Source organism: Lissotriton helveticus, chromosome 9, assembly GCF_964261635.1.
Source record: "Lissotriton helveticus chromosome 9, aLisHel1.1, whole genome shotgun sequence".
Classification (NCBI taxonomy): Eukaryota; Metazoa; Chordata; class Amphibia; order Caudata; family Salamandridae; genus Lissotriton; species Lissotriton helveticus.
Window position 1 is genome coordinate 1,242,758,405 of NC_136070.1, and position 26,507 is coordinate 1,242,784,911.

A 26,507-nucleotide genomic window follows, 5' to 3' on the forward strand; every position below is an offset into this window, starting at 1 on the left:
TTATCCGACCCTCGAACAGCGAATGGTCTTCCTCGATTGTGATGATCCCGAAACCTGACGGGTCCAAAAGGTTTTGTATGGACTTTCGTGCTCTGAACGTGATTTCCTCCTTCGATACGTTCCCGATCCCCAGGGTTGACGAACTCATAGAAAAAATCGGCGACGCTCGGTTCATCACCACCCTCGACCGCACGAAGGGATATTGGCAGGTGCCCCTTCGTGAGGACGACAGAAAGAAAACTGCCTTCATGACAGATGAAGGCCTGTATGAGTTCACAGTCCTCCCCTTCGGCCTCCATGGGGCACCGGCTACCTTCCAGCGCCTCATGAACCGCATACTACAGCCGTTTCTCTCCTTTAGCTCAGCCTATCTGGATGACATTGTCATATTCAGCAGGAGTTGGGAAGAACACCTTCGACACATACAAACTATCCTGGACGCGCTACGCCAGGCGGGGCTGCAAATAAATGCCAAAAAGTCACGGGCCGCTTTTTCCAAAGTGAACTACCTGGGGTACGTACTGGGGGAGGGACACATAGCCCCACAGACGGAGAAGGTGAAGGCCATTACTGTAGTTTCCTTTCCCTCCACGAAAAAGGAGCTAAGGGCCTTTTTGGGCCTCATAGACTACTATAGGCGGTTTATACCCAACTTCGCCGAAGTAGCCTCTCCCCTGACGACTCTGTTGAGGAAAGACGTGAGGCCGAGGGAAATACAACAGCCCTCCCAGGGTGCCCTCGCGGCCTTCTCTCACCTGAAAGTCTCAATGACCACAGCCCCTGTTTTGGCGTCCCCCGACTTCACCAAACCTTTTGTACTGGCCACGGACGCATCCAATGTAGGGGTGGGGGCCGTCCTCTCACAGAAAGGCCCTGATGGAGTAGAACACCCCCTGTTATACATCAGTCAGAAACTGTTCCCGAGGGAGGCCAGGTATTCCACTATAGAACGGGAGGGATTGGCCATCAAATGGGCAGTGGAGAAGCTGCGGTTTTACTTGGAGGGAAAGCCATTCATTCTCCATACCGATCATGCCCCATTGAGGTGGATGCACCAGAACAGCGGGCACAATCCCAGGGTGCTCCGGTGGTTCCTTTCCCTTCAACCGTATTCCTGCACAGTGGTGCATAAAAAAGGGAAGGACAATGGGAATGCGGACTTCCTTTCCCGGGTGTTTCCTCTCCCCGATCGGGAGAGTCCAGGGGTGGAGGAGTGTGACGGGGTGAGTCCCCGTGGGCCCCTTGAAGGGGGTCTGACCACCGACTGGTGGTCCGGCCCCGCAGTTTCACCTACCTCCGTTCCTTCTCCACAGCCCCCTGAACCGGAAGCCGAAGCGGACTGGACAGCAGGAGACCCCGGATACTGGTGGCCGACCGCGGACGAAGAGGACGCCTATTCCTTTAAGGAGCTGGACTCGACAGGCGTAGCCACGCCCCCTGAGGACGAAGCGCCGACGTCAAAAGGGACCTGGATCACGGAAGCGACGGACGGCGTTTCCCGAGCACGAGCCCAGGAGAGGAGAAGCGAGTGAGCTGTCGTCGCCAGGAAGCAGAGGACGGTATCCCGAGAAGAGCAGAGGTGCCGGAGAAGCCAGGTGGCCCACGGTTCGGCGAGCCGCCCCGCCACGGTCTCACGGGAGGATCGTGGCTACAACAGGTACGGGGGCGTATGGCAGGGTGGATGGGAGTCTAGTTCCTACCGGTAACGTGTGAAGAGTAGCGCCGTTGGAAAGAGCTGCTGACCCCCCCCCTCACGAGCACTTCCCTCCACCTACGATTTATTCAAGTACCACAAACCACGGGTTCCCCTCACTCCCGGTCCCTCACAGTATAACGGACTACCGGGTACTGATACTCCTCTGTATTCTTTTCTTGCATACGGAGCCCGAGTTGGAAGACATGGGGAGCCGACGCAAGTGCCACCCTGGACCCTCCTCGCCCCCCAGCCTATGACCCTGCAGCGTTCGCCAGAGAACGTATCACCAGCAGAATCAGAAAAACTTACACCCAAATTAAACGTTCTTTAAGAAGTTTATTCAAGGTCTCTGTCTCTCCTTCCGTTAAGGTGCCGGTTACTCCCTTGGAGGACAGCCTACCCCTCGTGTCCCCGGACACCCCGGGACATGTTCATTTAAAAATGTTTTTAGAGTTACTACATGGAATGTTAAGGGAATAAGTAACCCTATAAAAAGACGACGGGTATTAACCCATTTAGCTAATTTGAAAACAGATATTGCTTTAATTCAAGAAACCCACTTACCTGAATCCGAAGCTTCTAAACTTAAAAGAGATTGGGTAGGCAATGTATTTTCTTCCTCAGCTCTAGGTAAGAAATTACAGATTTCAGTTGCTCATCAAGAATCAGAATCAGATGGTCGTTGGGTAATAGTTAGACTTCCTATCAATCAAATACCGTTCGTTTTTTTAATGTTTATGGTCCAGTTAATGTTGATAAAGTTTTTGGGACCCAAATTTCTGATAAACTTATTTTATTTGATGATAATTATATTGTTTTTGGTGGTGACTGTCAAGTTTTAGATCCCATACTAGATAGACATTCCTCGGTTAAGTTTGTTAATACTAAGATGCATTCAAAATGTACTGCCGCCATACGTCGTAAATCCTTAGTTGATATTTGGAGACTTTGTAACCCGGACCGTTGCGAATATAATTTCTACTCCCCCCCACACCAATCACAATCCCGATTTGATTACCTCTTTTTAAGTAAATCATTATCTCAATAGGTTTTTCATTCAGAGATAGGTTTTACTTTAATATCTGACCATGCCCCAGTTTATGCTGATTTTGAATTGATACCTTTTGCCCCTCATGCTGGTAGATGGCGCTTTAATAATACATTACTAACTGATCCTAATTTCTCTAGCCAATTCAGTTCCTTTATCTCAGAATTGTTTTCTCTCAATTCAACTCCTGACTCTTCTATTATAATGGTTTGGGACTCTTTTAAGGCCGCAGCCCGAGGCTTTATAATACATTTTGTTTCACCAAAAAAGAAATCTTTTGAGGCTCGAAATGCCCTATTACTCTCTAAGATCAAACATCTGGAAACTATTTATTATCATTCAAACACTGAATCCTCTTCAAAAAATCTTATTGATGCAAAATTCACTTTCAACTAACTATCCACTGAAGCTGCATCCTCCTATCTTTTAAAAAGTAATTCTCGTTATTATGGAGGCCAAAGTAAAATGGGGAAATTGTTGGCTAACTATTTGAAGATAAGGCGTGAACGGACTAAAATAGAGTCTCTTCGGAAATCCGCTGGTACTTTATTATTTAAGGACAGCGATATTGTAAATTAATTTGTCTCCTTTTGCAAAGATTTGTATACCCCTGAAAAACAACCATCTTCATTAGACGTTTCCTCTTTCTTTCAGTCTGTTGACACCCCCCATCTAATAATGTTGATTTTATCTCTTTGGAAAATGATGTCACTTTAATAAAAATTACTCATGCTGTCTCGGTGTTAAGGAGAGGGAAAGCCCCTGGACCTGACGGTTTTACTATTGAATTTTATGCGTATTTTGCTAATTTTCTTCTCCCTAATCTCTTATCTTTATTTAACTCTTTCATTACATCTGGTTCTTCTCGTGGAACGTTTCAAGAAGCCATGATATGTTTAATCCCTAAGGACAATAAAGAACCATCTCTTTGAAAAAATGATTGACCCATTTCTTTATTAAACACTGTTTACAAAATATTTGCAAAAATTCTTGCTCTCCGTATTGATCCTATATTACCTAAACTTATCGGCCCTGAACAATCAGGTTTTGTAAAAGGTTGATTATCATCAGATAACTCCAGAGTTTTCTTCAACATCCTTAGCAAAGCTTCCTCTCTTGACTATCCTATCGCAGCTATCGCTTTGGATGTAGAAAAAGCTTTTGACGGGATTGGGTGGGATTTCATGTTTCAGGCTTTAAAATGGATAGGGGTTCCTCTAAAATTAATTTCCTTTATTTCTATACTATACTCGGGTCCCAAGGCTTCTATTTTCGTTAATGGTAAGATTTCAGATTATTTTCCTCTCTTCTGAGGAGTCAGACAAGGTTGCCCCTTATTGCCTTTATTATTTGTAATAGCGTTAGAATCTTTTTTAACCAAAATTCGACAAGATTCTCAGATTACTGGTTTTCAACTTGATACCTGCCAGATCAAAATGTCTGTTTATGCAGATGATGTTGTTTTATACTGTTCTAACCCTAAAACATCTATCCCTTCTTTTCTTAACCAGGTTGATATATTTTCTCAACTCGGCATGCTTCCAGCTCTCCGGGAAGGTGGCGGTGTTGAAGGAGGAGTTGATGACGTCCCGGAGTTGGGGTGCGATGATGGAGTCGGCCTTGTTGAAGACGTGGTGGGGCCAAGGGTCGGTTGGAGATCCGGAGTGGATGGTGTTCATTGTGCGGGCTGTGTCTTCGGTGGTCACCGTGGTCCAGGTGCGGAGGGTGGCGGTGGGGGGCGTTGGTTCGACGGTTGGGTGCGTGGAAGGTGCGCCGAAGCTGTCGTGGATGTCGGTGATCTTCCGGTGGAAGTACGAGGCGAGAGAGTCGCAGAGATCTTGTGAAGGAGTAATGTCGTTGTTGCCGGTGCTGGGATTGGAGAACTCCTTGACGATGCTGAAGAGTTCCTTACTGTCGTGGGCATTGTTGTCCAGTCGTTCCTTCAGTGATTTCTTCTTGGTGGTGCGGATGAGCTGGTGGTGCTTGCGGGTGGCGTGTTTGAGGGCGGTCATGTTGTCTTTGGTCTGGTCCCGGAGCCAGGCTTTCTCGAGGGTGCGGTAGTTCTTCTTGTAGTCCTTGAGTTCGTCGGTGAACCAGGAGGCCTTCTTGCTTCTGGGTCTGCTGGGAGGGTTCTTCAGTAGCGCGAGGTCGTCGGCGCAGGTGGTCAGCCACTGCGTGAAGTTACGGGCTGCTTCGTTGGGGTCCGTTGTGCTGGCGGGTGGGTTCTGGCTGAGGGAGGTGGTGAGCTGGTCGGCGGTGATCTTGCTCCAGCTTCTGTGAGGAACCTGTTGCGGGTGGTGGTGGGTCGTGGTTCTTCTGAAGCTGAAGTGGACGCAGCTGTGGTCGGTCCAGTGGAGTCCGGTGGAGTGGCTGAAGGAGATGTGCTTGCTGGAGGAGAAGGCGGGATCAAGCATGTGGCCGGCGTAGTGGGTGGGGGTGTTGACTAGTTGCTTGAGTCCGAGGTTGGAGAGGTTATCCAGCATTGCGGCGGTGTTGCGGTCCTTGTTGTTCTCCAGGTGGAAGTTGAGGTCCCCTAGGAGGATGTAGTCGGCGGAGGGGAGGGCATGCGGGCTGATGAAGTCCGTGATGTCTTCGCTGAATTGTGTGCGTGGTCCCGGGGGTCTGTAGATGAGGGTGCCTCTGAGGGTCGTCTTGGGGTCGGTGTGTATCTGGAAGTGGAGGTGCTCGGCGGCGGCGAAGCTGTCGTTGGAGTCGGTCGTGATGCGGATGGTGTTCTTGTGTACGATGGCGATGCCTCCTCCAATCTGGTTGGCGCGGTCTCTCCGGATGATGTTGTATCCGTCTGGGATGGCGATGGCGATGTCGGGTGCTGAGGAGGCGTTCATCCAGGTTTCTGTGAGGAAGGCGACATCTGGTGAGGTTGTGTCGAGCAGGTTCCAGAGTTCGACGGCGTGTCTGTGGATGGAGCGGGTGTTGAGCAGGATGCACTTGAGGTGGCTGTTGTGGGTGCTCGGCTTGGTAGCTGTGGTGCAGGTCCGGAGGCAGGTGAACTTGCAGGCTTGACAGGTGAAGGGTCCGTGGGTGCGTCTCGCGGTGGCCCGGTGGCAGGCTCTTGTTCGCTCTGGTTTGAGTGCGATGAGGGTGGCGTCGTCGTAGGTCCGTCGGGGGCCAGGGGTCCTGGCGCTGGGCGTGGGCCAGGCACGGACGGGCGCAGACGGGCTTACCTTTGGCGCGCCTTCGGTGCACAATCGGCGTGCCCACTGCGCGTACGCGAGGGCATCATAAGTAAGGAGCCGGGTGGGCGGATCAGCTGGTTGGCGGGAGCGGGACGGCGAATGGGCTGGCGGGGGGCCGCAGGGAGGTAGCGGCGGGAAGAGCTGGTGCGGGCGGGCGGCTCAGCGGCGGCTGGGTCGCCCGAGCAGGAATCTGGATCAGGAAGCGGCAGCAGGAGGCAAAGAACAGCAGAGGAGCATGGGGGCGACCAGGCCTGAACACAGGCTCAGCAGTCGCTCCCGATCAGATGGACGCGCTCCCCTTAAGTAAGGAGCCGGGTGGGCGGATCAGCTGGTTGGCGGGAGCGTGGCGGCGAATGGGCTGGCGGGGGGCGGGGCCGCAGGGAGGCAGCGGCGGGAAGAAGCTGGTGCGGGTGGGCGGCTCAGCAGCGGCTGGGTCGCCCGAGCAGGAATCTGGATCAGGAAGCGGCAGCAGGAGGCAAAGAGCAGCAGAGGAGCGTGGGGGCGACCAGGCCTGAAGACAGGCTCAGGAGTCGCGACATTAGAGGTAATGGAGGTGAGTCTGGGTTACCTGGGCTAGCACAAAGCCCTCTATAGGAGACCTAAGCGAGGTTCAAGACAGATCAGTTAATATCTGAGAGGTTCAATATCTACTGGGGTACCAGACAGGGCTACCCCTTTATCCCCGTTGATCTCTGCACTTGCTATAGAAACGTTGGCCTGACAACTGCATACTCAGGCAGCTGAGTGGGAGATTGAGACACCTGGTACCCACCATGCAGTCTCACTATTTGCGGATGATGCTCTAATTGTTCTATGAGACGTGAACATCTCGATGCCAGCGGTGATGTCCCTGATGGACAATTTTGGGGAGATGTTGGGATTAAAAGTGATTAGGACTAAGTCCTGCCTGTTCTCCCTCTGTTCCTTCCCCGATAAAAGTGTTCTCTCCTGCCTGCTTCAATGGCAATATGACAATTTTAAATAAGTATAAATATGACACTTTTAAATATCTGGTCTTCCATTCAGATGAAGACCTGCTCGAGGCTGACATATACAAAGCACTTGGATTGATACACAAGTCGCTGGATATCTCTCTGCTTATCTCCGGTGTGTCAGGGGGCAATATCTAAGTTGTTGGTACTTCTCGGCCCTCCCGCTCTCACTCCTTAAGTGATTCTTCAAGAAGCTCAATTCAATACTGGTAGAACTGATTTGGGGCACAGATACGTTCAGAGCGACCCTCACAAATTGTACAGTCTGCTACAGGATGGGGGTCTGGGATCCCCCAACTTCAAGTTGTACTATGCCGCTGCCAAATTGCAATGGCCACTGCAGTGGCTGGGGATGGGTGCAAAGGTGAAGAGGGCCGCTGTTCGGCTTCTCCTGTTCGGGGTTCACATTTACACATTGCAATACACACAATGGTGTCTTATGTAGGCACATGCAGAATCATTACACACTGATCTGCAACCATCCTGAGCCATAGACAGAAGCTGGATGCCAAGCCCAGAGAATGGTGGCCAGAGGCGAGGGGCCTTTTGACATAGGTGTAACCTCAGCGACTCCTCCCCCTGGGGATCTCACATCACTGCTGGTGTGCCCTACCCACAAAATGAGAAGAACAGGAACTGCTGCCACACCACTTTGGGGTTACCCCACAATCCCAGATGGACCCTGACCATGACCACTCCTGAAATGCAGAGGGCAAGCTGGGCAGGATCTTGGAGGCCGCCCACAGCACTAGAGGGAACCTTGAGGCCAAAAATGATAAAATGGCAATTGACTTGGGCACATTGAGGGATGACCATTGCAAACTAGCAGAGAAGGTCAAAAGACACAACGAGGTGGCGAGTGAGATACTACAGACACAGATGACTGAACTGATCGACAAAGTGAGGTGACGGGAGAAGAGAGCTGATGACGCTGAGGGCCGCAGCCATCGCAATAAAAGGCTGATGGGTCTTGCAGAACAGGTGGAAGACAGAGATATGGGTGCCTACCTGGAACGCAGCCTGCGGACCGAAGTAGCCCCTCAGGGATTTTTGCAGTTCTTCTCGCTGGAAAGGCAGGGCCAGGGGCAGCGCCTTGACCAGTAGTGGCTTGTTTCCTCCACTACAAGGACAGAGACCTGATCATACAAGGAGGGCGCAGCAAGCTGAATCTACGAACTGAAAATAGGAGAGTACACATCTAACTGGGTCACACCATGGCCTACAATGGCAAGGGTCCTCATTCCTGAAAGTCAAGAAGGAAATTAGAGAGGTAGGCATCCTTTACATGCTGCTCTTCCCAACACGCTGAAGGTCATAGTAGATAAATGCACCCAATTTGTTGATGCCCCAGTAGGCACATGAGACTGCTAGAGCAGTACAAAGCAGGCACAAACTCTAAAAGGTGGCCACCCCACCAAAGCACAAATGTTAAAGATGACAAAACAGACTGACAGACCGGCATCCATTGAGGGAAAGAGCATCAGAATCCCAGGCAGACGGAGTTGGGACGGCATCTCCATTTCATGCATTTGCCCCCATCACCAAGCAACCTCATGAATTACACAGCGGGAAAGCACAGAGCCAGTGTCTTCCAGTGAAGAGGAACACTCCAGACCAAAATGGACTCCCTAGACTGCTGACAACCTTTAAATTGATGGATGAGAAGGACGGAGTGAACTAAGGGGACTGGCACCCCCAGACCCCTATGCTCGCAGGATCCCACCAGACAAGAGAGAACCCCAAACTTGACAACTCCAGAGACTGCATCGATGTATGGGCAGGTCAAATAGCCGTCCAGGTATGGGAAAATCCGAACCCCCTCCTACTTCTGCGCCTCTGTGTTGGGGAGCCTGACCTTCTGAACTTGACTGTTGTTGGGCAGATGACGCCAGTCACTCTGCCCTGGGGAGTGAACGTTGAGGAATTTTATGGTTTCTTCTTGAGCCTTACGTAGTCAATGATAACCCCCTCACTCATATATAATGCGTCTACACCCACCCATTCTGACACACAATGGCAATGGCGGCCTTACTTGGTACATACCTTATCATGACATGGAATATGATGGGCACGGGATCCATGAGAAAACAACACAAAGTGCAGGCATACCTCAAACGTAGAGGGATAGGGATTAATTACAGCCTTCTTCAGCCAGGCTTGCTTGAATCCAGTGGCAAAGTGAGCAAGGGACTCACGTCTGCGCATACCCTGCCAACTTATGGCGAACAACGGGGTACAAAATACTGCTTTGTTCGCCATAAGTTGGCAGGGTATGCTCAGACGTGAGTCCCTTGCTCACTTTGCCACCGGATTCAAGCAAGCCTGGCTGAAGACGGCTGAAATGCCATTAACCGGTCCAAGGAAGCTTGTTTCCGGCCCAGGGAAGGCATGGCTTAGCAGTTCGGGCTGGACTGTTCCCATGAGGCACAGGGTCAGACTGATTTGCATATGGCCATGTCTGAACTGGAGTGGCAGAGTGGGCTAAAGAACGGTGATGGATTAAACCCAGATCTGTTTACTGGGTGTGAGTGTTTGATTGGTTCAGATGCTCTGTTCATCACCACCCCCTTTTGTACCACAAATGAGGAGATGGCCAGACAGAACCCAAATCGCAAGACACCCTGCAAACACTTCTCACATTTGGAAATGGCAGAAAACTGGGGTCCTGGCTCTACAAGACTATCCTCTCAAAGGCAATGACACCCATGAAGAGGGTAAAAACGCACTGCGGTGGCAAACTGGAATGGGAACTGATGGCCAAGGAAGGGAAAATTGTGCTACAGCACACACACCAAGTTTGTAGACACACCAGATTTAAATATACAAACCTTAATTACCTTCATACCATCTTTTTCACTCCACACAGACATTATAAAAGGTACCACTAACAAGTCACGCCCGATGCTCCATGGTCGATGTAGGATTCATACACATGGTGTGGAACTGCCCGACTCTCTGCGCTTACTGGTTCTGGGTGACACAGGAAATGGAAGGGGTTGTACACCTCCCAAGACACGAAAGACTGGAATGGTGCCTACTGGGTCATTACACCAGAACCCAGGCCAATAGGGTGGACTCTAAATTTACTGACTCTGGGACAGCCACTGGCCAGAGGTGCGATCACTATGCACTGGCGATCACCAAATGTCCCTCCGCATAACAGATGGAAGGAGGACTTTATAAAGAGGGCACCAGCCAAGGAATTCGCACCGCGTGCGGAAGAACAAAGAGGTCTACGACCTGGACCCATCGCAGCTGACTGGACAGGCCTCGTTGCCCATCTCACTAGACATGAGTGAGAGACACCTGAACCTCAGTCACCCGCGTCAATCACCACACTGGGCAGGAATACTCAGTCAGTGCGGGGCAAAGTCCGTTAAACAAGACTGGCATATGGGGTTGGGTGAAGACCAAATAAGAAGCGAGGGAAGGATTATGGATTATCGAGATGGAGGGATATTGACCGGGTAAGAATAGTTACCAGTTTTTATTGTTTCATGATTACAATCATCAACCTTCAAGTTCTGCGAATAATACAGTCAGTCCAGTAAAGTCAAAAACATGTCACAAATGAAGGCTTCACATCTTGACTGTAGTACGCACATGAAATGAAATATAAGAATTAAACCACAAAGGCCCTGCCTGGCCAACTTACTGCCTGCTAAGAGTAAAAGCAGAATGAAACTAAGTTTAGATTGTGATCATTAAACTAAATAAAAAGATATGTATAAAAATAAAAATACCATACCAGAGTCACAAAAAGCCCATTTCAGTCACTCATAGTATTAGTTGGTGGCAATTGCTTGAGGCACCAAGTTTTATGAATACTATATGTAGCCCACTGACACCGGCCCAGGATGCACCCGTTGAGAGAGCACAAGCCCCGCTCGGTCTTTCTCCAGTGGAGTTGGGTTCGTAGAAAGTATACAATCACTACAAAAAAGCATTAATAGCAAAAGGTGGATTTCTCCCACTGGGTGTGTGTGTGTGCTTATGTGTGTGTGTGTGTGTGTGTGTATGCGTGCGTGTGCGCGCGTGTATGTGTGCACGCTGTGTGTGTATGTGCATGTGTGTGTATGTGCATGTGTGTGTATGCGCGCGTGTGTGTGCGCGTTTGTGTGGGTGTGTGCGCGTGTGTTTGTGTTAGGGCAAGAGGTTGTGAAAAGACACAAAATGGCCTCACAAAGAGTTAACACCTCTTATATATATATTACCTTCGACCTTGAACTTCAAGAAGGTTTGAAAGCCACTATCAACAAGCATTGCCACGATAAAAAAATAATCTTGTGTCAATGTAACCCTGGCGGTCTCTCAAAAAAAGTCACTAGTCAGACTCTAAGCCCTACACAGGGCTGCCTGCCATTCTATCATTAACTAGATTCACATCAACCCAAAGGACCGTAAGCAAAGAGTAATCTATGGTCTCACAACTCCATAAATAAGGCACTGCAACCTGCCAGCTACCAAGACCTCTCAGTGTCCTCACACAATCGAGCTCAACCCTCAAACTTTACATCACACACTGGACACAAAAAAATTGCTAGGAATAGGACAGAACACAAAGCTCGAAACACTTCACCCTCATACGAGGAAACCTCGACAGCTTGAGGAAATAAATATCAAAGGTGTGTTCTGTGCAAATGCTGAAAATGTGGCAAAACATGGTTGGCAGGGACAGGCCCAATTTCAGTGCAAATCACCATCACACAGCAGCTGTGCTGCTGGAAATTTCCCATACATTAGCACTGAAAAACCTTTGCTTCAATTAAAAATATATTATGGAATAAATAGTTATATTACACCTATATTTATAAAACAGAGCATATGTCTTCAGGGAGGGCAGCAATGCACAGCTCCCCTTCGCCTGCCCTTCACTTCCCTTCACCTATGGGAATGCACACGCCTTCAGATCCATTTCCCTCGCCTGCTGTCAAGTTAATACATTTCTTCTCACTATCTTTGTGGCATGTTAAGCAGAAGACAACGAACCTTCAAAATGATGGTCCTTTAAAGAAGAAAAGGTTGCAAAAATTAAATGCAAGTGGCATGTTATCACACTTGTTTCAAATTGATATTTAATCAGAAAGTTAATTATTAATTAGGTTTATCAATTCTACATCAGTTGTTCAATAGAAGCAGAGCTCATTCGCTTAATTACCTATGTGCTGCTGATAATACTGGCTTTCTAGCTGGCTGAGGATATCTCTGAATCTCTTCTCATTTAGATCTGGTTAGCATCTAATTCACCCAGAGTGCTTCCCTTTTAAACTTTTTGATTGGATCTGCAAATGTTTGCTTACAGAGCTGCTAAGGATCATAGTGTGATCAAGGGAGGGGGTGGCCTGCATTTCACTGTATTTATTTCTGTTTGTTCTTCTGCTTCCTTTCACATTTGTGATCAAGGCCTCACATAAGACAAACTTCCATGACAAAGTAGGTTAATAACATAAATAGCTTGAGCAATGTAAATCTTCAAAGGAAGACTTTAAATGCCTAAGCGTGTTTCTTATCCTTTCTTGCGTGTGCGCTGCGTTGCCTCAGCCTTTCTGCTGCAATTCCAACGCCATGGGAGCGACACAAAAGCTGATTATGTATCTCCATTGGAAATTAAATGACAATGCAACAATGTGAGACAATAGATTGCTGCAAGTAACCCACTGCACATCAATACATTGTTTCTCTGTTTTTCTTAGCAGAAATAATGGGGCAACAAGTAAAATCAGAAAGGTTTGTATTGACTCTGGTGCTACTGGTGTGCATCATTTCTCACCCATTGCCAACATGTTGAAATGAGAAACTGCGGGCCCGATTCACAGAACTAACTTAAGACTAATCCTGGGCGTCCGAATCGGCTACGCCCACGGAGTAGGCGTAGTGTTGCCTCCTAACCATTTTGCGTAGACAGCGTAGCAGGCAACACTACGCCCACTACGTGTGCGTAGCCGAGTCAGCCGCCACCCGCCTCCCTCCTGCCCTCCCCTACATACATTATTTAAGGAAAATACCCTTAATAAAACAATTTTAAAGCACTCACCGTGTCCGGGGCTCGTCCGGGGCTCCCTCTTGGAATAGCGTCCCATCATAGATACCAATGCGCATGCGCGGGCGGCCGCGCATGTGCATTTATCGGGAGAAATGCGCATGCGCGGCCGCCCGCGCATGCGCATTGGTATCTATGCCGACGCAATTCCAAGAGGGAGCCCCGGACGTGCCCCGGACACGGTAAGTGCTTTAAAATTGTTTTATTAAGGGTATTTTCTTTAAATAATGTATGTAGAGGAGAGCGGGAGGGAGGTGCGTAGTGGGGCTACGCGGAGTGCGGGAGTGGGCGTAGCTTGCTCGCACACTCCGCGTCGCTCCGCGGAGCCCCACTACGCCCACTACGCCCAGGGTTACTTAAGACAAAATCCTAAATTACTACCATTTTCGTATTCACAAAAGGCACTTCCTCATTTTGGAATTCACAGAAGACACTTACTCATTACGGTATTCACAGAAGTTAGGACTCCTAACTTTAGGACTCCTAAATGCCTTCTGTGAATACCGAAAGTATTAAAATTAGGATTATTCTCAGTTTAGTAGTAGTAAAGTTGAGAAAAATCCTAATTTTAAGACTTTCGGTATTCACAGAAGGCATTTAGGAGTCCCAAAGTTAGGAGTCCCAAAGTTAGGAGTCCTAACTTTACTGCTACTAAATTGAGAAAAATCCTAACTTTAAGACTTTCGGTATTCACAGAAGGCATTTAGGAGTCCTAAAGTTAGAAGTCCTAACTTCACTACTACTAAATTAAGAAAAATCCTAATCTTAAAACTTTCGGTATTCACAGAAGGCATTTAGTAGTCCTAAAGTTAGGAGTCCTAACTTTACTACTACTAAATTGAGAAAAATCCTAATTTTTAGACTTTTGGTATTCACAGAAGGCATTTAGGAGTCCTGAAGTTAGGAGTCCTAACTTTACTACTACTAAATTGAGGAAAATCCTAACTTTAAGACTTTCGGTATTCACAGAAGGCATTTAGGAGTCCTAAAGTTAGGACTCCTAACTTCTGTGAATACCGAAATGAGTAAGTGCCTTCTGTGAATACCAAAATGAGTAAGTGCCTTCTGTGAATACCAAAATGGTAGTAAATTTAGGATTTTGTCTTAAGTTAGTTCTGTGAATCTCTCCTTTAGCTGATAGTGAACCATAGGTGAAATATGTTTTCGTCGACCGCCAGCCTTTGAATTATTTGTCAACTTAACAACTCCTTCTCCAATTTTAAAAATATATTGCATTCTTTTTGTACAGCACTATAAATGTATTGATTGTGAAAAATATCTTTTGTGTTTTCTGTACATATGTTTTTGTATAGGAAATGTAAACATTGTATTATTTGTGTGTAAAAAAATTATCAAAAACATCAAAATACAATAAAGGAAAAAGAATAAGGTACAATCGAAAAAATATGAATACACAAAAATAAAGAAATATAATTTTGTATAAAAAATCATTGTTTTTAGTCCTATGTACATGTTTACCCTACGTGCCCTGTTTTTGCATAGATTTAGGCCTGATGTTCTGTAGCAATTTACTGTCATAGATCGTGTGTTTAGCTTTTCCCTTACCCTAATCCGTAGGTGAAATATGGCAGAGGAAGGCTGGTAGTTATTGGCCATCCTTTGGTTATTTGGGATGGGCAGGCATTCTGGTTAGAGTGAGTACACTTTTATTACAAATGAATCAACCCTTATCGTCTCACCTGGGATACTGTCCAAAAGCCCCTACAACACCAGGATCTGTTAGAATCCTGTCAACCAATTGTAGCAAACTGCCCAAAATCAGCTATAATTTCATGTAAATTTGGAATGGTAACATCAGTTTAAGAAGAATGGAAGGAAGGATGAAAAGACGTTTTGATAAAAATTTAAGAAAAGATGTCGTACCTTTTTCAAATGTAGGGTTTTTGGAAAAAGTGGTTGGGATAATCACAGTGAGAGTCACATTACGGCAAAGGTCTTAAAAGGATGCAGCCCACACAGGTCAGTGGTAAATAAGAGCTGGAAGGTGTGTAGCTTGCTTGTGGAAGGGGACAGTGCTGTTTTTGGCACTGCAGCTGAACCTTTTCTGACAATTTTGAGAAACAGTTCCTGGTCCCGCAGCAAGGTGATATCCCATGGTACCTCACTACAAAAAGCTGGAAATTAGTGGGCCACAACAGCAGATGTAAGTGTTCATGTTCCAAATCCGAGTCAAAACAAAGTCATCTATTTGGACTGTTCTGGTGGGAATCAAATGTTGCAACAAATCGTATGAAGCAGCAAGATCAGTTTTTCTCTTTGATCTCCCTTTGAGAGGTGGATTCCTCCATTTGCTCTCTCTTCCTATAGCAGATCCACTTCAAAAGTCCTTCTTTTTGAGATTGAGCCTTCCTACATTTATTCTTTTGTGTGGCTCTCACTTTAAGCAAAGCTTGTAAGCAGCTGCAAGAAGGCTGTATTTCACTACTAACACCACCTCCAATATATCAGATCTTATTAATGAAATGTGATAGATGAGGAACTGACAAAGAAGCCATCTGGGTGAAGATCAGAAAAGTTGCATAGACAGAAAGACATGTGTCATAGATTTTGAAGTACAAAGATCAGATGGGAAATACCTTAGAGAGAACTTGCACAGCATCCTAGAAATATAATTGTGGCCAGGGTTCAATGCAACAAGTCTGTTGCTCCAAGTCCAGCTTAACAATTAATTAAGATTTAATACATATGTAGCTTTGGATGGAATTTGTTATTACTTAAGGAGAACACTGTTATGAATATATGACCTTGTGGGAAGGGATTGGAAGAACAGTGACACACCAGATAGAGAGAAAAAGAGATGGGCAGAATAGAAATGACTCGTAGTGACGAAAGTCGTACATCGCCACTGAGATCGAACAGTCTGTAGAGGATGGGCATTCTTTAACAGCAAAAAGAATGCACATTGTGCACTACAAACACTCTATATTGCAAAAAGCCTCTTGAAGAAGTTTGGCAAAGTCCTTATCATTTATCATGGGTGTTTATTTCACCCAAAAGTTCAGAAAATGTAATCAAAACACAAATCCTTCTAAACAGGATCTCATGATGCCTATTGTAAAATAGTAAGAAGACGGGAAGGTAAGCAAGATCCACTCAACATACAGGAAGCAGGAAGATAGAACAGAAGTTTGGAAATTGCAAAGTTCCATACACCAGTGGACACCTTCCTCTTATGATGAACGTTATTGAGTGCATGCTGGAACCACTTCAGTAATACACAACACAGAGGCTTAAAATGGTATCAATCAATCAGTGTTTGTAAAGTGCACTAATCACTATTGGGGTATCCAGGTGCTGTGTGTGTGGGGGGGGGATCTATTCCAACATCCAGGTCTTGAGACCGCTCCTGAATTCGGTGAGGGAGGAGGATGTTCGGAGGTGGATGGGGGAGGTCGTTTCAGGACTTGGCAGCGAGGTAGGAGAAAGTGGGTCTTCTGGCTTGAGTACGATGGATTCGGGGGATGGTGGCGAGGGCTAGGAAGGCAGACCGCAGGTGTCTGGTGAGGTGGTGAAGGTCAGGCAGTTTGTTCCGGTATTCGGGTGCCCTGATGCACAAACCACTGAAGGTATAAAATATGAATCTATGCAACTACATGAAACAGAAGAGAAAAATTGGCCCATTCTTAAGCCCTTTTCATGAAACAATCTTCAGTCTCCCATTTGTAAAGTTTTACTAAATACTCTGTAGGAGCTTCGACAGAGAATGCAGCTAAAACATGTAAAGCTGGATATATATATATACCAGAAGCTATCACAGCTCCCAGTTCCAAGAAATTATACCACTGTGTAACAAAGGAGACAGATTTTCACCTCCTCATGACAGCTAATAATAAAAGCTCCACTTTCTGTACTGACTTAGAAGAGGGAAAAGATGTATTATGTCCTTTGATCCGATGACGTCACAGAAGAGACATCACAACAACCAGAGATCACTGACACAATATTGAGGTAAAGAATATAATTTGACACAAATATTGTGTCAAAAATATCATTTACCTAAATGTTGTGTCCCTATACTTATACTGATAAGTACAATAATATCTGACTTTTTTTATTATTCACAGTAATATTGTCCTAAACATGCAAATATATCACTTTTCAAATATTTAGGGCCTGATTCACAAAGGTAAAATGAGACGAAAGTCTAACTTTATAAATGTTGGTATTCACAAAGCAAATTTACAACTCGTAAATGCCCTTTGTTAATACCAAAGTCGTAAAGTTCAACTTTTGGTATTTATGAAGGGCATTCACGAGTAGTAAATGCCCTTCGTGAATACCAAAAGTCGTAAAGTTACACTTTCGCCTCAGTTTACCTCTGTGAATCAGTCCCATATAGTTTAAAGTAGTAAATAGTAAATATTCTAATATATAACTTTAATGTAATGTAAAATAAATACATTCCACTAATATTTAATATTATGGGCCTGATTACAAGTTTGAGAGTCTATTCCCCAGCAAACCGCCTCCACTAGTAGTAATCAGACTGTTGTATTATACTTTTCGATAAATATCGATGCCCGTGTGTGCATTTCGACTGCATATGTGTTGTATGCACACACATGCATGACACATGTGGAAAAATACCACCAATTCATTACTGGAGTTCGACCCATATGTGGGCAGTCAAGGCAATTGGTATATGGTACGAAACGGACTTACCTGAAGATCACCACCAACAGGGTTGTATTCATCGGGGTGAAGATGCTGCTGTTAAGGGGGGACCTGGAGAATCTGATTCACACCGAACAGTTATGGGAAGAAGAGGAAAGAGGTGAGTATGCACCCCAAATCCTTCCATTCTGTCATCCTGAAGAAGGCGGTCTGACCGCGCCGGTCTGCTCGTGGGAAAGTTAACTCATAATACGCCGGCGGTGTTGCTCCTCTGTACCACCCTATGGCAGCTGCTTTTCACCGACGTGAACCCGGCAGTCGGCAGTGTGCTGGCAGTCTCGAAAGTTCAGCAGCGGTCTACGCGGAGGCAATCCGATAAATTCGTAATACATAGGTCAGACCTTTGCGCTCGCAGCGGTCGTACTGCGACCATAGGTATTGTGGTCCATGGACCGCCAAACTCGTAATTAGGCCCGAAATATAAAAATATACTTATGTAAACACGCACACATATATTCTGTAACACTATTATTAAAAATATATATTTTACATTATAGTACACTTTTTAAGTTAATTTATTAAATTTACTATTATAAAAAGCATATATATGTATGTATGTGTGTACACGTACATATATATTTACCTATATATAAATGTGTATTTAAATAAAACATGAAAAAGTATAAACATTCTAAAAGTAAATTACTAAATAAATTAAATACAAAAAAAAAGAAAAAAAAGACATTTACAAGGAATATTATAAGAATATTGTTAATCAATATTAGGAAAAGTAATTGAGTCTAGGAATATTGGATATACTATTCCCACTCCAGTTTATGCAACAGTAGTGAAAATGTAGGACTTTGGAGGGGTGACATTTAATATTCCCTTTCCAGTCTTAACAACAGTAGGGAAAGTTTCAGTTTTGGAGGAGTTGGATTTACTGTTCCCATTTCAGTCAGTGCAGCATTAAGGACGGTTTTGGACTTCAGAGGAGTTCAATTTACTATTCTCACTCCAAACAGCGCAATAGAAGGAAAAGTATTGGACTACAGAGGGGTCACATTTACTATTCCCACTCCAATCTGTGCAACAGTAATGAATATGTTGAACCATGGATGGGTTAGGTTTACTACTCCAAACTGTGCAGCAGTAGGGAAAGTGTTGAACTTCAGAGGGGTTTAATCAACAATTCCCCCTCCAGTCTGTGCAGCAGTAGGGAAAGCGTTGAACGTTAGAGGGGTTATATTGACTAGTCCCACTCCAATATAAGCAACATTAGGGAAATTACTTCACTACAAACATGTCACATATTTGAACAATCCTATTAATTTAGAAAAAATATTAAACCCATTAAAATAAACAATATTAAAATAAAAATATTTGTATATATTGAAATGTAAAAACAAACAATTTACATAATTAATAAACAATGAAATAATGATCGATTAAAAACGTTATTTAATTAATACTTAATTACCTCCCCACCTACACACAGCAGCCCACACCTAAAATAAATAAGTACAATTCAAATACCTGATAATCAATTAAATAATCAATTAATATTTGATTGTAAAATAATTATTACTTAATCAGCTTCCCACCCTATACCCCTACAAACTCAGCAGCCTGCACTTAAATCATAACAGAAATATATAATTATCACACAATGTATTTACTTTGAAATCAATTTAATAATTAATAATAAATGAATCATTCAGTGTAATATTAATTATTACTTGATTACCTTCCCACTCTATAAACCTACAAACCTGGCAACCTGCATTTAAAATATAACACAAATAAATAAGTTACGCACAAATTACATAATTGATGATCAATTAAATAGTTTATTAACAATACATTGTTGATTAGTATAACTTAAAAATAACTCAAATATATTATTACTACACAAGGTGCATAATTAATAAGCAATTAAATAATAATTAAAAAATAACAATTAATTGTCAATTAGTTACTTAATTAACCCCACCATCTAACCCTGAAAATCTAGCAACCCACACCTACAATGTAACTAAAATAAATAAGTATAGTACAAATACATAATTGACAGTTAAATAACAATTAATAATTGTTAATTAATTATTACTTAATTTCCTTCCCACACTAGGCCCCTCCAAACCCAGCAGCCCACAGCTAGAACATTACAAAATATTATTACTATAAAATGTATATAATCAATAAAAGACCAAATAAAATAATAATGAATTGTTAATTGATTATTACTTTATTAACTTCCCACCATATACCACTACAATTCTTGCAACCAGCATCTAAAATATAAATACAATAAATTAGTATTACATAATTATTATCAATCACATAATTAATTGAAACTATTAATTAATTAATAACTGGTTCTTGCTTAATTAACTTCCCCCTCTATCCCCATCCAAACCGAACAACCCGCTACAACACAACAAATGAATATTGACCAAAAAATCGAAATCACTTAAATTATTGCACACATAGTAACACATGAAATTAATATATAAACTAAAACTTAAATTGAAAACAGTATTAAAAACAATATTCTTAAAAACATTATTACTTACCTAACAAAAGATATTCTTGACAGTGATATTTTTCCTTTATGATATTGTTGTGTCACGATATTTTTTTCTGCTATTTGTGTCTCCTGTTATTTACAGGTCATTATTTTTTCCAAACACCACACAACTTTCAAATTGATGACAGGTCATTATTCTATTGTTTACCAACAATATTTTGGGAAATCATGAGGTTAAGATGTAAGTAAACAGTGACAAGAGCCCTAGAATGATACCTTTCGGTTACTTCGTAGCGCTGAATAAGCTATAGGAGGTTTCTCCGGGAGGGACGCCCTCCAAGTAAGTCATACACTCCCCCTATCGTCTAAACTGGTAAGCGCGAGCATGATCCATTGTCCGAGTGGACGACTGGACTGTCACTCAGGTAGGAGTTTAACAGGGTTTGATCCCGTTTGAGGGGTTTCCTCCTGGTATAGTGACTGACCCCGCGTGTTCAAACAAGCTGTTGAAGACTCTCTGATTTTTTCAACGATCGCCTTGATAGAAGGCTGATTGGGCAAGGTAGTCTGCAGTGGACTCTAGCCAGTTCCATGTTACCACCTTGTATCCTGGTTGTTTTGCCCCTTTGATTCTTTTGTTTGGTCCACCTAAGCAAACTGTGCTGGAGACTCCAGATTGAGGGTGCAAACAATAGCGACAAAAAAGAATCTACTAAAACAACAACAATCTACCACCTTTACTATCTATTGAGTCTTTTGCAAGTAAGTATCAGTTCCTATATACATTGTATTGTTTCCATTGTGACCCAGTCAAAGCAACACAGTAATGACATGCCCTTCACATCAGGCAATAAAGCCAAGCTTCTATTTGCCTTCTAAATATTGTAATGGTTGTTAAATGTTCAACGTCTAGCCTCGGGTTGACTCTGTCCGACCTCATGCACACTGCCAAGCACATTAGCTGCAGATATTAAACACTAATTTGGTTTCTTTCATTGCATATTAATTGCATTAGGAGGAAATGTTCTATCACAAGTGTTTGAGAAAGAAGCATATGTCACAGTGGAGATGTCGTCTAAAAGGTGAGTGTCTGCCTTTCCTCGGATTAGCCTGGCCTGTTTCAGGGCAGCAAGTGTTGAAAGTAATTTGTAGCACGGTGCCCCTATCGCTTGCAAGTCCGCACTGCCAGCAGCTTTTCTGCTTTTTTTTATGACACAAGCTCATCACCCCTTCCAGCAGGATGAAAACATGGTTAAATACAGACTATAAAAAAGCATTATGTGATGTGCAAGCCAAATGATACACGAACCCTCCAATGTAAGTGCTTTTTTGGCAGCTACTCAAAGGAGGGGGAAGAAACTCACATCATTTTCAGAGGCAGTGATAAGATTACACAAAAGGAAGCAAAATACACAAAATGAACAGCTGTACTTACAATAAATATTGTGGCATACATTAATAAACTATTCTGGGTGCGGAGCGGGCGGTCCAGGGAAGGTTGTGGTTCTACCACTGCTCTTGTTCTTGCTTGCTGGTGAATTAAAGCAGGACGACTTCCATCTTGGAAATAAAATGCACATGAAACCTCTTTCAGGGACTACTTTGACTCAGTTACTTTTCTAGGACAGGAAGTAACTGAAGAAGGAATAATGAGGAATGCATCTTAAAGTATACACAGGCAGGAGAAAGCCTTAAAAATAACACCTCATTGGCGCGCGCGCTGCAGATCAGGCCACAACATTTGAGGAGCTGGCAGCTGGATTTAAGAGGATGTTCTTGGCAGCCATCTTTTGCAAACAGTAGTAATCCGGTTACAGGGAGAGAGGCAGGGGAAGAAAGATCTCGAGCTACACGCAGCATACAGGACTTTAAATAATCGTAGCACTGTAGAAAAATAAACATTTTTGCCTTAGCCTTGTCAGGTTGCAGGTCTGCGTTTACACAGTAAGTAATTTCAGCTGGTGTGCTGTTTTTATGACTAAATCCACAATTGTTTGGTTGATTGATTGGCCTATGTAATGATGCTAATGAATATTGTTTTGTTATTGTTATCTTTGCATCCCCACAAACGCCGAATGTCTGTGTCGTGATCGAATATCCTAACATAAGAAGCTTTCCCATGACCCTTGTTTTACACATGCAAGAACTAATCTGGGTCTTCTAACTCACAACACTTTCACGGACGGCATGGTGAAACATCTGCTTTTTTTGTTTGTCTACTTTGCAATGGAGTTGGTAGATCCTTCTTTGGTATACACACATTTTAGATGCTGAATCGACTGCATGGTTGTTTTATAAAATAGGACAACATTCTGATGTCCACATCTGGTGAGGGTTTGACTGTAGATGGAACATGTTCATGGTACTTTCCTGGTGATGGAATCCTATCTTAAGCCCGCTATATCAACATTTACTAATGATATTGACGCCTAACCAATAGATTTAGTTTACTGGTGAGGTGTCTTTGAATTCAGACTATCCTCAAAGTCAGAGCAGTACAATGAATATGTACAGATGTATCATTTATGGAATATACCAGGTTTAAAACCTTTCACTGAAGGGAAAGAAGAGGAAAGGCAATCTTCTACTTATGTCATGATGTAAACGTAGATGTTCAAATTACCCTGTTACTTATCCATATCTTCATTATCCTAAGACCTACTCTCCCTCACCCCAGTCCTAATCAATGAAGGTGATTAACACCTGGGGCTCTATTACAAGTCTGTCAGACCACGGACTGCCAGACTCGCGGGGCGCGGCGGTCTTCAGACCTCCCTATTACAATTTGGGTGGTTGGACTGCCATTGCCCCGCCGCAGCCGCCAGGGAATGGCGGTTCCCTGTCGGTGTTGTGGCGGAGAGGAGGCAGCAATATGTGGCAGTCCTGCCAAACATATTACGAGTTTCCTCTCTGCCACGGTTTTCATGGTGGTTCCACCACCATGAACGGGGGGCCACAAGGTACCTTATGCCATATGGATGCACACAGCTCCCCCTTTGTGCACGCACATCAGTTCCTGCCCGGCATGGACTTTACAGTTAATGCTGTGCAGGAACTATTTTTGTTGTTCCCATTGCGGTGCCCATTTTCAGGGAAACGCAGTGGAAATGTAAAAAAAAAAATGCCAGACACGAGAAATATTCATAGTCTAGCGGTTTGGCGGTGTGCTGCAGGGTGGAACCAACGCCGCACTGCCAAACTCGTAATCAGGCCCCTGGAAACAAATCCTTGAAAGCTCTGGACTAAAAAATTGTTTGTCACTCCTTGTCTTCCCCTTGAAGGGATAGTAGGGTCATCCTCCAAAGAAACTCTGTAAATAACCAGCAATAATACATTCATTATCAATGTCTCCTAATCCCAGGACGAAGGGGTGGAAGGAGGGAAGCTAAAATGGGATGAGGATGAGTAGTACTAAGCGTAATAAAGATAAATTGGAAGTAATCGGGAGACTTCCACTTTGTCTTTTTCCTTGTCCCCTTCCAAATCAATCAGGATATAGAAAGCAACTACACAGACACTGATTTTATATATGACAACTTGTCGATGCTGCACACAGATGGCATTTATTATAAATAAATCAATACACCTGGATGTGATAGGTGAAGAGCATATAGCCCATCAGATATCTAAAACAGGAACACCTCTGGAAATAGCCCAGTATGCTTTAATGCCACGTGTGGAGAGACCCAATGCTGCTGCAGGCTGAGGAACGTTTGAAGAATCGCAAGCAATGGAAACCACATTTTAATTAATCTACTTAAGGTAGAAATAGATGGCTTTTGATCAGCTGCGGCCACTGCAGGTAAGAGCGGTGGAGCGGTGGGCCGGCTGGGGGGGATTTCGAGAGACGATCATGAGGGAAAATTAATTATTTATTTAATTTTCTCTTGTGGAACGATGGATCCTTGATTTGCCTGGATTGCCTTTCGTTGGCACGTTGAGTAAGTGTTAAGACTCGGAGCCTTCATTTAGTTTTTTTCTTCATTGTGGAACATATTGCTGACTGTCACCTTATTCCTACAGGTGTCTTCTCACTCTTGCCGTCATTCCATTGAGAGCCACGGAGCCCCTTGATTCCCCACCATTGATTAGTGAGAGTCCCCTTCTTTTTCACGCACGGTAAATATAATGGTCCAGCCCAGTACATGGGACAATGTTTACCTTGTTTATTAATCTTAGCTTGGATGTGACACTCCATCCTTTGTGCTTTTTAGGCCCCCCTTCACCCCACACCACTGTCCTGAGGAAGACCCCTTGCGCAAGGCCTGAAAATACCTACACAACATTTGGGGTTGAAACGTCGACACTTGATAAATTGCCAGTCCTTTTAACAGTACTTACCTTACTGTGAAGCCTCGTACTACATGGCAAAGTTGTACAATATTTTGTACTGTACTGTGATGAATGTGTACTTGACTACCTCCTTTACAGGCATATGAGGAATATATGCCAGAACTGTCTGTGATTTTTTTGTCACCATTTTAACTTTACCTCACTACCCCACCTGAATCACAGCCTCCCCCTTCCCTTCTTCTCACTTTGGGCACTGTCATGTTGAAACTGTGGTAAAATAGTATGCCCTTAAATATTTGTCTGAAGAAAAGACAATCTGTTTCAGTGTGATTAAATAACACTGAAACAAAAATGTTTTGTTTGTATTTTGCTTTTTGCAATTGAATTCTATTGTGAATTGTTTGTTGGTTTGACACGTTTGATGTTATAATACTGGGACCACACTATTATATATTGTTCCTGTCACAGGCACTGTGACAGTCACTGTCACAGGCACTAGGCCCAGCCGTGCAAGTGGGGTTTCATTCTTACTAGGAGTGTGGAAATACTAGGTGTAGGAATTTAGTGGCTCACCACAGATTCTGGTACTTCCCTCACAGAAGTATGCAGGAAAGGTCTAATTTTAGTGAAAGTATGAGGCTGAAGGGCACTGAAGCTGAGAAAAGGAAGTGCAACTGACGTAAGTCAGAAATGTCTGGGTTTGGTGTGATTCCCTTGGCAGCAGATGAACCTGGGCCAAATTCCAAGGCTACCCATATTCCCAAAAAGGGTTGCTTTCATGAAAAAAATGTGATGCTCCAGATTGCAATTTGTGGTTTTTCCTGTCAGGGGAACTAGGTTCAACCACACTGTTTTAATGGGAAAAGTGGGGGAAAGCTGGGAGGTAGAATTTTGTGGATCCCCACAGATCATCCAACTTTCCCTCACAGAAATGGGAGGAAAGCCTATGGTTTAACACCTTCAATGCTATGGAGATTTTTCTCCCACGCTGAATTTTTTTTCCCATTGTTTATGACAAGGTCAGCTCGTCATAAGCACACGTCCAGTGTACTGCATGACGAGCTGACCTTGTCATTAGCATAGAAGGGGTTAAGATGTTCAGGGCAGTCTGTGTATGAAAATGTAATGGGATGCATGCAAGTTAGACCACCCTACACTCTCCTGCTTGTCTGTTTTTCAGCAAAATCTAGATTTGATAGGTTTCCCTGTGTAGCAATTGGGCCTGGGCTCAAATTTTGTAGGTATCCACATCACCAAAAAGGATGGATTTTTTATAGAAAAATGTGGTTTGGGGTCTTGTGAGCTAATGTGTTTTGGGTGCTAGGTAGTGGAATCCACACATGCCAGACCACTCTGAACTCCTCTGGGTGTACAGATTTCAGAAATGTCTGGGCTTGGTAGGTCATCCCTCGGTGGTGGCCAAGCTTAGGACAAAATTCTGGAGCAACCCAAATCACCAAACAGGGTTGACTTTGGATGGTGAAAATTTGATGTCTCCACATTACGTTTTGGGGCCGATCATTTCACGGGCACCAGGCCCAGCCACACAAGGGAGGTACAGCTTTATCAGTATAAGTGTGGGAATACAGAATAGTAGAGCACTTGCTATTACCAATTGGATTTCTTTCCATTTTTGTCTTCCAAATCTAAACAAGTGTGCAAGAAAGAGCATATTTTGCAAAATACACTCTAAATCACATTATACTATTGGTGACCTCAAATTCAAAGATGTACAAATAATCACTGTTCCTAAATGTAGTGTCCTGTGCACATTTCAAAAATGCATAATTTTTCTTCATATCCATTGGTTTATTCATTAGATTTTACAATATAAATTGCTGCATGGTCAGTACATAATGAAAAATCATTATAAACGATATTGCATGTTTCGTTTAGGATAACAAACAAACAATATATATTCCTGAGACCAGAAGGGTTTGACGGACGTAAACATATGTTTCTTTTGTAGATTGGCCATTGGGACAAAAAAGACACATGACAACTTCACTAATTGCTATTTTTCCTACCTATTTTCATTATTTTTTATTTCAACAATTGGTTGCTTTGAGAAAGCAT